Consider the following 11,260-nt stretch of genomic DNA (forward strand, 5'->3'; position numbering starts at 1 on the left):
TTGTATGTTTCAGGGGGTCAGGAAGCATGGTAGCAATAAATTGTAGTGCAGGTCACAGATAAGATCTTTCTAGGGCACTCCCAAACTAGGGGTTTTGGATCCGGGAGAGCCAGAGGAGGATAGGCCCAGCTATCAGATAAAAGGGGGCAGCTGAAAGGTGGCATGTGAACCCAGTGATGGGAGGGACACAAAATCAAACTATCTACATAATCAGTTTACCTAAGGAACATTCTGCATGCTTAACAAGGATATGAGTTAGAGCATCTCAGAACTCCAAACCAAAATGACCAGTGGGGTCTGGTCAGGTAACAAAAGTCACCATCTCCAAAAGTGAGGACCTAGTATGTGCTTAATACATGATTGCTAAATCGAACTGAATATTGGACTCGTCCTGCTTGCATCCTCATTTAGCTACTCTCCGGCGTGTACCTGTGCTTCCGGTGGGTTGGTTATCTGTTATAATCTAACAGTGCATCTGTTAATTAGCTTGTCCACATGGCTAGCATATCTCAAAAGTAAGGACAAATACAGATAAAACATATACTAAAAATCAGGAGCAATTTTTTTATGACAGCATACAGTTATCCCAGGCAGTGCTGTCTTCATTTTGCCTTTGAGAGTTGATGTAAAAAAAAACAATAAAAATTTGTGTTTCTGTAACACCTTTACATTACTGAGGTTTTTCATTACTCCTCACAGATTATTTATTATACATACAATTTCAAAACACAGAGGGGTTCCAAATCATGGAACCCTTACTTCACCATCCCTTGTCTGAGAGATAGGAGTGTGGAAAAAAGGATCTGTCATTCACAGTTTCAAGCTGTTGGCATACTTCTGGAACTCGAAGTGACCCAGAACAAAACTAACCCACCAAAGGCTTTCTTTATGATCACTCTTTTTCCTCTATTTAAGGCAACAGACAAAGCCCTACATACCAATTCCCCAACTGCTCATGCTGCCAAAGTAATTTCAACATCAAAACCCACTCAGCCCTGGAGAACAAAAAATAGCACATGTACTTGTGCCTGTTTGATTAAAGCTCAAGTACTGCATCTTAGAAAGCTCCTGCCCTTTAGAAAGCTCCAGTCCCTCAGGCCATGTGTACCTCTGATTACCCACCCTCCAAAAAGCCTGAGAGTGCCTCTTTTGCTTCATCAAAGGCTGGAGAAAAAGGGTGAGGAATTTTGACCCTAGTTGTATTAACACATCACCTCAAACACTTCAGCAGAACTGGAGAAATGACCTTTGCATGCTCAGAATATTTTAGTGAAATGCATGTACAGCTTGGTTGTTGAGACATTTATAAACATAAATTAAAATGTATGATGAAGCTTTTCCTTATGTAAGGGATGTGCCATTTGCAGTATGGATAACAAAAGCAGAACTTCAAAATGACAGCGTTGCCTGATATTTCAGCAGAAACTTTTCATAATTAATAGTCTTTGTATATTAAAGTAGTTTTAGGTTTACAGAAAAGCTTGACTGGAATGTACAAAGTCCTATACCCCTTCTCAACCCCTCCCCCACCCAAACACAGTGTCCCCTATTATTAACATCTTGTATTAGTGTGGTACATTTGTTACAATCGATGAGCCAATACTGATACATTATTATACTAAAGTCCATAATTTATGTTAGGGTTCACTCTTTGTGTTGTATATTCTATATGTTTTGATAAATGTAGAAGGACATGTATCCACATTTACAGTATCATACAGAAAGTTTCACTGCTCTAAACATACTCTGTGTTCCACTTATTAATCCTTCCCTCTCTCCTTCAACCTGTCAACTAAGGATCTTTTTACTGTCTCCATAGTTTTGCCTTTTCCTGAATTTCTTAGAGTTGAAAAATTATAGAGGAGATCCAAGATGGTGGAGAAAACACTGTACGTGCTTTCTTCCATGAACACATTAAAATTACAACTAAATTATAGAACAGTCAACCTGGAGGACCATCTGAAGTCTGACGAACAGAAGTTTTATTACTAAGGATATAAAGAAGCCACATCGAGACTGGTAGGAGGGAGGAGACTTGAAACGGGCTGGCCCCAACCTCTGTGTGGCAGTTGAGAATAAGGATGGATAACTCCACTACAGAGACTCCCCCTCAGGAGTGAGGGATCCCAGCCCCACACCAGGCTCCCCAGCCCAAAGTACTGGTGCCAGGAAGAAGAGCCCCCACAACTTATGGCTGTGAAAAATAGTGGGGATTTTGACCATCCAGGTAGGATGGAAGGCTGCAGGAAACCTAGACGTCCTCTTAAATGGCCCACACACAGACTGTCTCACACCCAGGCAGTCACCCTGGCATCCAATGGAGGGACAGTGACTTGGGGAGTATCAGAGGCATACAGGGGGCAGACTGAGGTGTGTGGCTTTTGAGCAAGGACTGGAGGGACAGTTGCTATTTACCTTATGTGGGGTCCTTCTCCCATGCAGCCAGCAGGTGGGCACAATCTTTACTGTGTTGAGCCCTCCCCCATATGTCCATGGCCAAATCTGAATCTGAACTGGTCTGGTGAGCTCTGCTGGGACCCTGCCCCACCCAACTCTCCCAATGCCAGAGGCACTTTCATGGCAAGCAGCCAGCCCCGCCCACATTGCACTCTTTTTTAAAAAACAGTCAGAGTCAGCGGGCCTCAGGCAGGTGGTGACTGACCTCAGTGTGTTTTGAGACTTTTGCTAGTAGCTCCAGGCTCAGCACTGGCACCAAACCAGAGTCGACATTAACCTGGTAACCACAAATCTTCCCACTCTAGTGACTCCCTGCTTCATCCAACTTGCATACCACATGTGGCTTTATCAGTGGCTGAACCTTAAGGGAGCTGGCAAGTAGCAGCAGTCCTTGGAGTGTCCTGGATTTTTGCAGACCTACGCCAGGCCCAATACTGCTGGCAGCCATCCTCAGTTCTCAATGTGGCTCCTCTCACATGCCTCCAAGTTTAGTACAGGCAGCGAACAACTGTGGATTACTTTGTAGCTCCTACCAGTAGTCCCCAGAGAGTCACAAGCAGTTGGCGAACTAGGCCTGGACTGGAGCCCCTCCCAAGAGGCCCCAGAACCAACATACTTGGAGGTTGGCTTCAGAACACAGCAGAGCACTGCCCAATTAGCCCCACAAGTGGCATACATAAAGGGCAGTCCAAACAGGCACCAGAGCCCACTGAAGCAAATCCTGCTCTATGTGGTAAGCCCCCCCACCCACCTCCACACAGCAGCCTGTAAGCTGTGGCTGTGGCCAAACCCCACAGCCAATCAGCCTGAGGACCAATGCCACCCACTGACATGCCAATAGCAATCAAGGCTCAATTATATAAGGAGAGCACACACAACTATAACAGGAGAGCACACACAAGGGACACTCCTAGAGCACCTGGAGCAGGTGACCAGGGAGACTAGGCCACTGGGCCCTACAGGGCACCTACAATATAAGGCCACCCTTCCAAGACTGGGAGATGTAGCAGATCTACCTAATACATAGAAACAAACACAGAGAGGCAGCCAAAATTAAGAAACAAAGAAATACATCCCAAATAAAAGAGCAAGAGAAAACTCCAGAAAAAAAACACTAAACGAAATGGAGGCAAGCAACCTACCAGAGACAGAGTTCAAAACAATAGTTATAAGGATGTTCAAAGAATCTAGTGAGACCTTCAATAGAGAGATGGCAAGCATGAAAAAGAAACCATAAAAAAGAACCAGTCAGAAGTGAAGAATGTAATAACTGAAATGAAGAATGCACTAGAAGGAATCACCAGCAGACTAGATGAAGCAGAAACAATTTGGAAGACAAGGTAGCAGAAAACACCCAATTGGAATAGCAAAAAGAAACAAGAATCCAAAAACTGAAGAGACCTTTCGGACAATATCAGGTGTAACAACATTTGCATCACAGGGTACCATAAGGAGAAGAGAGAAAGCAAGGGATTGAGAACCTATTTGAAAAAAACAATAACTGAAAACTCCTAACCTGGTGAAGGAAATAGATATACAAATTCAGAAAGTGCAGAATCCCAAACAATATGAACCCAAACAGTCCCACACCGAGACACATTATAACTAAAATGGTAAAGGTTAATAACAGACAGAGAGAATCCTAAACAGCAATAGAAAGGCAATTAGTAACTTAAGTATCAGGGAGCCCCCATAAGACTGTTAGAAGGGAAGGCACAAAAATTTCAAAGTGGTGAAAAGTAAGCACCCACAGCCGAGGGTGCTCTACCCAGCAACGGTATTATGTGAAATCGAAAAAAAGATAAAGAACTTCCTAGACAAGGAAAAGCTAAAGGAGTTCATCACCAAACCAGTATAGGAATGTTAAAGGAACTTCTTTAGATGGAAAGAAAAAAGATATCGAAACTATGAATAATAATTTTGTAGCAATAATATGTATCAATAGCCACATATCTATCAATAATTACTTTCTTTTTTTTTAAATTTTATTCTATTAAATTTATTGGGGTGACAATTGCTAGTAAAATTACATAGATTTCAGGTGTACAATTCTGTATTACATCATCTATAAATCCCATTGTGTGTTCATCACCCAGAGTCAGTTCTCCTTCCATCACCATATATTCGATACCCCTTACCCTCATCTCGCACCCCCCACCACCCGCCCCCCTTACCCTCTGGCAACCACTAAACTATTGTCTGTGTCTATGAGTTTCTGTTTCTCATTTGTTTGTCTTGTTCTTTTGTTGTTTTTGGTTTATATACCACATATCAGTGAAATCACATGGTTCTCTGCTTTTTCTGTCTGACTTGTTTTGCTCAGCATTACTCTCTCAAGATCCATCCATGTTGTCACAAATGTTCCTATATCATCTTTTCTTACCGCCGAATAGTATTCCATTGTGTATATATACCACAACTTCTTTATCCATTCATCTATCGAAGGACATTTTGGTTGTTTCCATGTCTTGGCCACCGTAAACAAAGCTGCAATGAACATTGGAGCACACGTATCTTTATCTCTAAATGTTTTCAGATTTTTTGGGTAGATACCCAGAAGAGGGATTGCTGGGTCATATGGCAATTCTATTCGTAATTCTTTGAGGAACCTCCACACTGCCTTCCATAACGGCTGCACCAGTCTGCATTCCCACCAACAGTGTATGAGGGTTCCTTTTTCTCCACAGCCTCTCCAACATTTGTTACCTTTTGTCTTGTTGATGATAGCCATTCTGACTGGGGTGAGGTGATATCTCATTGTGGTTTTGATTTGCATTTCTCTGATGATTAGTGATGTTGAGCATTTTTTCATATGTCTATTTGCCATTTGTATGTCCTCTTTGGAGAAATGTCTCTTCAAGTCCTCTGCCCATTTTTCAATTGGGTTGTTTGTTTTTTTGTTGTTGAGTTGCATGAGTTCCTTGTATAATCTGGATACTAGCCCCTTATCGGAGGCACTGTTTGCAAAAATATTCTCCCATTCAGCTGGTGGCCTCTTTATTTTGTGAATGGTTTCTTTTGCTGTGCAGAAGCTTTTAAGTTTCATATAGTCCCATTCGTTTATTTTAGCTTTTACTTCCATTGCCTTTGGAGTCAAGTTCATAAAATGATCTTTGAACCCAAGGTCCATAATTTTAGTACCTATGTTTTCTTCTATGCAGTTTATTGTGTCAGGTCTTATGCTTAAGTCTTTGATCCATTTTGAATTAACTTTGGTACATGGTGACAAATAGCAGTCCAGTTTCATTCTTTTGCACGTGGCTACCCAATTCTCCCAGCACCATTTATTGAAGAGGCTGTCTTTGCTCCATTGTATGTTTTTAGCTTCTTTCTCAAAAATTGTCTGTCCATATTTATGTGGTTTTATTTCTGGGTTCTCAATTCTATTCCATTGGTCTATGTGTCTGTTTTTCTGCCAATACCATGCTGTTTTGATTATTGTAGCCCTGTAGTACAAGCCAAAGTCAGGAAGTGTGATACCTCCATTATTGTTCTTTTTAAAAAAAAATCGGGGTCTTTTGTGGTTCCAAAAAATCTGATGATTTTTTGTTCTATTTCTTTAAAATATGCCATTGGGAACTTGATGGGGATTGCATTGAATCTGTATATTGCTTTGGGTAATATGGCCATTTTAACTCTGATGATTCTTCCAATCCATGAGCACGGAATGTCTTTCCATTCCTTTGTGTCTTCTTCAATTTCTTTCAAAAATGTCTTATCGTTTTCAGCTTATAGGTCTTTCACATCCTTGGTTAAGTTTATTCCTAGGTATTTTATTCTTTTTGCTGCAATTGCAAAAGGAATTGTTTTTTGTATTTCTTTTTCTGAGATTTCATTGTTAGTATATAGGAAAGCAATGGACTTTTGTACATTGATTTTGTAGCCAACAACTTTACTGTATTCGTTGATTGTTTCTAATAGCTTTTTGGTGGAGTCTTTAGGGTTTTCTATATATAGCATCACATCATCTGCAAAGAGTGATAATTTAACTTATTCATTCTCAATTTGGATGCCTTTTATTTCTTTCTCTTGCCTGATTGCTCTGGCAAGGACTTCCAACACGATGTTGAAAAGCAGAGGAGATAGGGGACAGCCCTATCGTGTACCTGAATGTAGAGCAAAGGGCTTCAGTTTTTCACCATTAATTATGAGATTAGCAGAAGGCTTGTCATATATGGCCTTTATTATGTTGAGGTATTTTCCTTCTATACATATTTTATTAACTGTTTTAATCATAAATAGATGTTGTATCTTGTCAAATGCTTTTTCTGCATCAATTGATATAATCATATGATTTTTGTCCTTTATTTTGTTTATGTGATGTGTCACATTGATGGATTTGCGGATGTTGAACCATCCTTGGGCCCCGGGGATGAACCCCACTTGGTCGTGATGAATAATCCTTTTAATGCATTGTATTCGATTTGCTAGAGTTTTATTTAGGATTTTTGCATCTGTATTCATCAGAGATATTGGTCTGCAGGTTTCTTGTTTTGTGCTGTCCTTACCAGGTTCTGGTATCAGGGTAATGTTGGCCTCATCAAATGAGTTAGGGAGTACTGTCTCTTCTTCAATTTTTTTGGAAGAGTTTGAGCAGGATTGGTATTAGATCCTCTTTGAAGGTTTGATAGAATTCACTAGTGAAGCCATCTGGTCCTGGATTTTTGCTTTTGGGAAGGTTTTGAATGACTGATTCAATTTCATTACTGGTGATCGGTCTGTTTAGATTTTCCAGTTCTTCATGGTTCAGCTTTGGAAGGCTATATGTTTCTAAGAACTTGTCCATTTCTTCTAGGTTATTGAATTTGGTGGCATATAGTCCTTCATAGTATTCTTGGATGATCCTTTGTATTTCTGTGGTGTCCGTGATAACTTCCCCTTTTTCATTTCTAGTTTTGTTTATTAGTGTCTTCTCTCTTTTTATCTTATTGAGCCTAGGGTTTGTCAATTTTGTTAATCTTTTCAAAGAACCAACTCTTTGTCACATTAATTTTTTCTATTGTCTTTTTGTTCTCGATTTCATTTTGTTCTGCTTTAATTTTTGTTATTTCCTTTCTTCTGCTGACCTTGGGTTTCACTTGTTCTTCTTTTTCTAGTTCTTTAAGGTGTAACATGAGGTTATTTATTTGGGAGTTTTCTTGTTTCTTGAGATAGGCCTGTAATGAGATAAATTTCCCTCTTAAAACTGCTTTCGCTGCATCCCAAAAATTTTGGTAGGATGTATTTTCATTGTCATTTCTTTCTATGTATCTTTTGATCTTTCCTCTAACTTATTCTTTGACCCAGTCGTTCTTTAAAAGCATGTTGTTCAATCTCCATGTATTTGTGTTTTTCCCCGCTTTCTTTTTTCAGTTGATATCCAATTTCAAAGCCTTGTGATCAGAGAATATGCTTGGTATGATTTCAATCTTCTTAAATTTGCTGAGACTGATTTTTTGTCCCAATATATGGTCTATCCTTGAGAATGTTCCGTGTACACTAGAAAAGAATGTATAGTCTGATATTTTAGGATGAAATGCTCTATATATGTCAATTATGTCCATTTCATCTAATGTGTCATTTAGGTCTGTTCTTTCGTTATTTATTTTCTGTTTGGATGGTCTATCCATAGCTGTCAATGATGTATTTAAGTCCCCTAGTATAATTGTGTTTTGGTCAATTTCTCCCTTTACTTCTGTTAGTAGTTGCTTGGTATTTTTCAGTACTCCCTGATTGGGGGCATAAATATTGATGACTGTTATGTCTTCTTGTTGCACAGTCCCCTTCACCATTATGAAATGTCCGTCTTTGTCTCTTGTTATCTTTTTCACCTTGAAGTCTGTTTCCTCTGATATCATTATGACTACACCTGATTTTCTCTGGGTACCATTTGCTTGGAGTGTCAATTTCCACCCTTTCACTTTGAGTCTATGCTTGTCCTTGTAGCTGAGATGTGTCTCTTGGAGACAGCATATGGTTGGGTTTAGTTTTTTGATCCAATCTGCTACTCTGTGCCTTTTCATTGGTGAATTCAGGCCATTTACATTTAGGTTGATTATTGACATGTGAGGATTTCCTGTCATTCTATCTTTAGTTTTCTGGTAAGGCTCTGTCTCCATTGTTTCTTTGCCTTTTTGTTGTTGTCTATTATTTCTGTGTGGTGGTATTCTATGTTGTTTCCCTCTGTTTCTTCCTTTATTACAGTATATAGTTCGGTTTTGGATTGTTTTTTTTTTTGAGTGGTTACTCTTAAGTTTATGTAAAGGAAAGTATGATATTTAGAGTATTCCATTTTCTTCAGCACGCTTACTTTCTCCATTCCCATATTCCGGTTCAGGCCTTTACTCTCCCCCTTTTTGAGTTTAGGTTGCCACAAATTGTCCCTGTTGATGATGGTCGAATAGCCTCCTTTAGTATTTCTTGTAGTGCAGGTCGTGTATTAGAAAATTCCCTCAGCTTCTGTATGTCTGGAAAGGTCTTTATTCCTCCTTCATATCTAAAGGATATCTTTGCTGGATATATTATTCTTGGCTCATGGTTTCTCTCTTTCAATACTTTGAATATTTGGTTCCACTCCCTCCTGGCTTGTAGAGTTTCTGCTAAAAAGTCTGATGATAATCTAATGGGCTGTCCTTTGTAAGTTACAGTCTTCTTTTTTCTGTCTGCCTTGAGGATTCTTTCTTTGTTGTTGATTTTAGACAGCTCCAATACAATGTGCCTTGGAGAAGGCCTGTTGGGATTGAGGTAACTATGTGTTCTCTTTGCTTCTTGGATTCGAGGGTCCAGTTCTGTCCACAAATTTGGGAAATTCTCATCGACAATTTGTTTGAGTATATTCTCTGTTCCCTTCTCTCTTTCTTCTCCTTCTGGGATGCCCATTATTCTTATATTGCTCTTTCTGATGGAGTCAGAAAGTTCTTGTTGACTTCTTTCATTTCTTTGAAGTCTCAAGTCTCTTTCTACTTCCATCTGTGTCACTTCCAGGATTCTATCTTCGATGTCTCTGATTCTTTCCTCCATCTGGTCAACTCTACTACCTAAGCTGGTTATTTCACTCTTAATTTCTTCTATTGAGTGCTTAATCTCCAGAAATTCTGTTTGGTTCTTTTTTAAAATTTCAGTCTCTTTCGTAAAATGCTCATGCTGTTCTTTGATTGAGTTTCTGAGTTCATTTAACTGCCTATCTGTGTTTTCTTGCATCTCGTTGAGTTTTTTCAGAACTGCAATCTTGAATTCTCTGTCGTTTAAGTCACATATTTTTGTATCTTTAAGTTCATATTATGGAGACTTTTCACTTTCTTTCTGAGCTATCTTGTTGCCTTGGTTATTCATGGCAATTACTGGTTTACTATTTCTCTTCCTAGACAACTACAGGAGTGACTTCTGCAACAGGTTGATAGAAAGCGGACTTTCTTTTGTTTGCCAGTGCTTGTTGGTAGAATGTTTTATTATTTCTCCAACTGCAGCTTGTTTTTCTTCTCCCACACGGTAGTGCTTTGTTTTCTCTGAACTATTCCAGCTTCTCACACAATGGGGGGATTCCCTGGGAGATGGGCTTCTCCTCTGTTAATAGTTCGTCTAGGTCACAGGGCGCAGTGTCCAGGTGGGTATGCGGAGAGCTTTTGATGTTCCAAAGCTCTTCCAGCTCCCGATTCAGAGCCCATATGTTTCAGCAGTTCTATTTACTCCTGCAGGGATCCGCCCAGATAGGTGGGGTCAGGGGCGGGGCGATTTGTGAAAGGTGGCCCAGAGCAATGGCGGTGACCACCACCACAGCCGGTCCTGCTTCCACAGCTCCCTCCCCCACGCTGGAACCAGTTGGGCTGCAAATCCGTGTCTGTGGTCCACAGTTCTCAGAACAGCAAATATTCCGTTCTTTTGATCTGACACTGCCACTGTTCTGCTTCTGGCACCGGGAAGGTGAGGGCGGGGTGAGCCCTGGGATGGTAGGGAGGGGACGGCTAGTCTCAGTGCCTAAGACTTCCATTCTCTGCTCTGCAGTGAGGGCTTAAACCACCGTTTTCAGCCTTCCTCCCTCAGTCTTTTCTCTGAGGTCTTTGCTGTGAGCGTTGGGTTCATCCGTGTTATATGCTGCCCCCTCAGCCCTGTCAGGCATAAGCGGAGCCCTAGCAGTCCGAGTTCTTTCCTCTCCCGCAGCTGAGGTAGTTTCTGGAAGCATCGAGATTGGAGCACTGAGCCAGTTCTGCGTCCTGTGCCCACGCAGCAACGTCTCAGCACTTCTCCCTTTCGTCCTCCCCCCCACTCGCGTGAATCTCCCACCTGTAGTTGATCTCGGTAGTGGGCCTCCTCATCTTGCCTGTCTGCTGTTCAGGGAGTCCTCTGTGGAGTTTTTGCCGCTCAATTTGTTGTAAATTCCAGGGGAGCTTCACAGAGGCTCACCTCATGCTGCCATTTTTCCTCCATCCGCCTACAAAATCTTTATACCACTATGTTGTTTTGTACACTTGAAAGAAATAATAAAAAGAAAGATAACATTTCAGCAAAAAAAGTAAATGTGAATCTTTGGTATTTTGATAGAAAGAAGCAGATGATGCAGGCAAGATGGATTATTTAATGGACAGAGTTAGGATGACTCATTGAGAAGAAATGTGATCATCATAGTAGCTGAAATAGAACAGACCTACAAGCCGGTCCTGAGAGACTAATGCCACCAGGGGAACAGGGTTTAAGAAAAAAGATGGCATCCCTGGAGGAGAAAGCCTACTCACACCTCCCCCAACTCTTGTCTTCCTGTTTTAAAGTTAAAATACAGAAATCTCATTTGGGGATCTATTCTGTTTTGAGGGGGACTTTTAGAGAGGTG

The sequence above is a fragment of the Rhinolophus sinicus genome, chromosome 18 (assembly GCF_057876585.1).
Source record: "Rhinolophus sinicus isolate RSI-liver-muscle chromosome 18, RSI-T2T, whole genome shotgun sequence".
NCBI lineage: Eukaryota > Metazoa > Chordata > Mammalia > Chiroptera > Rhinolophidae > Rhinolophus > Rhinolophus sinicus.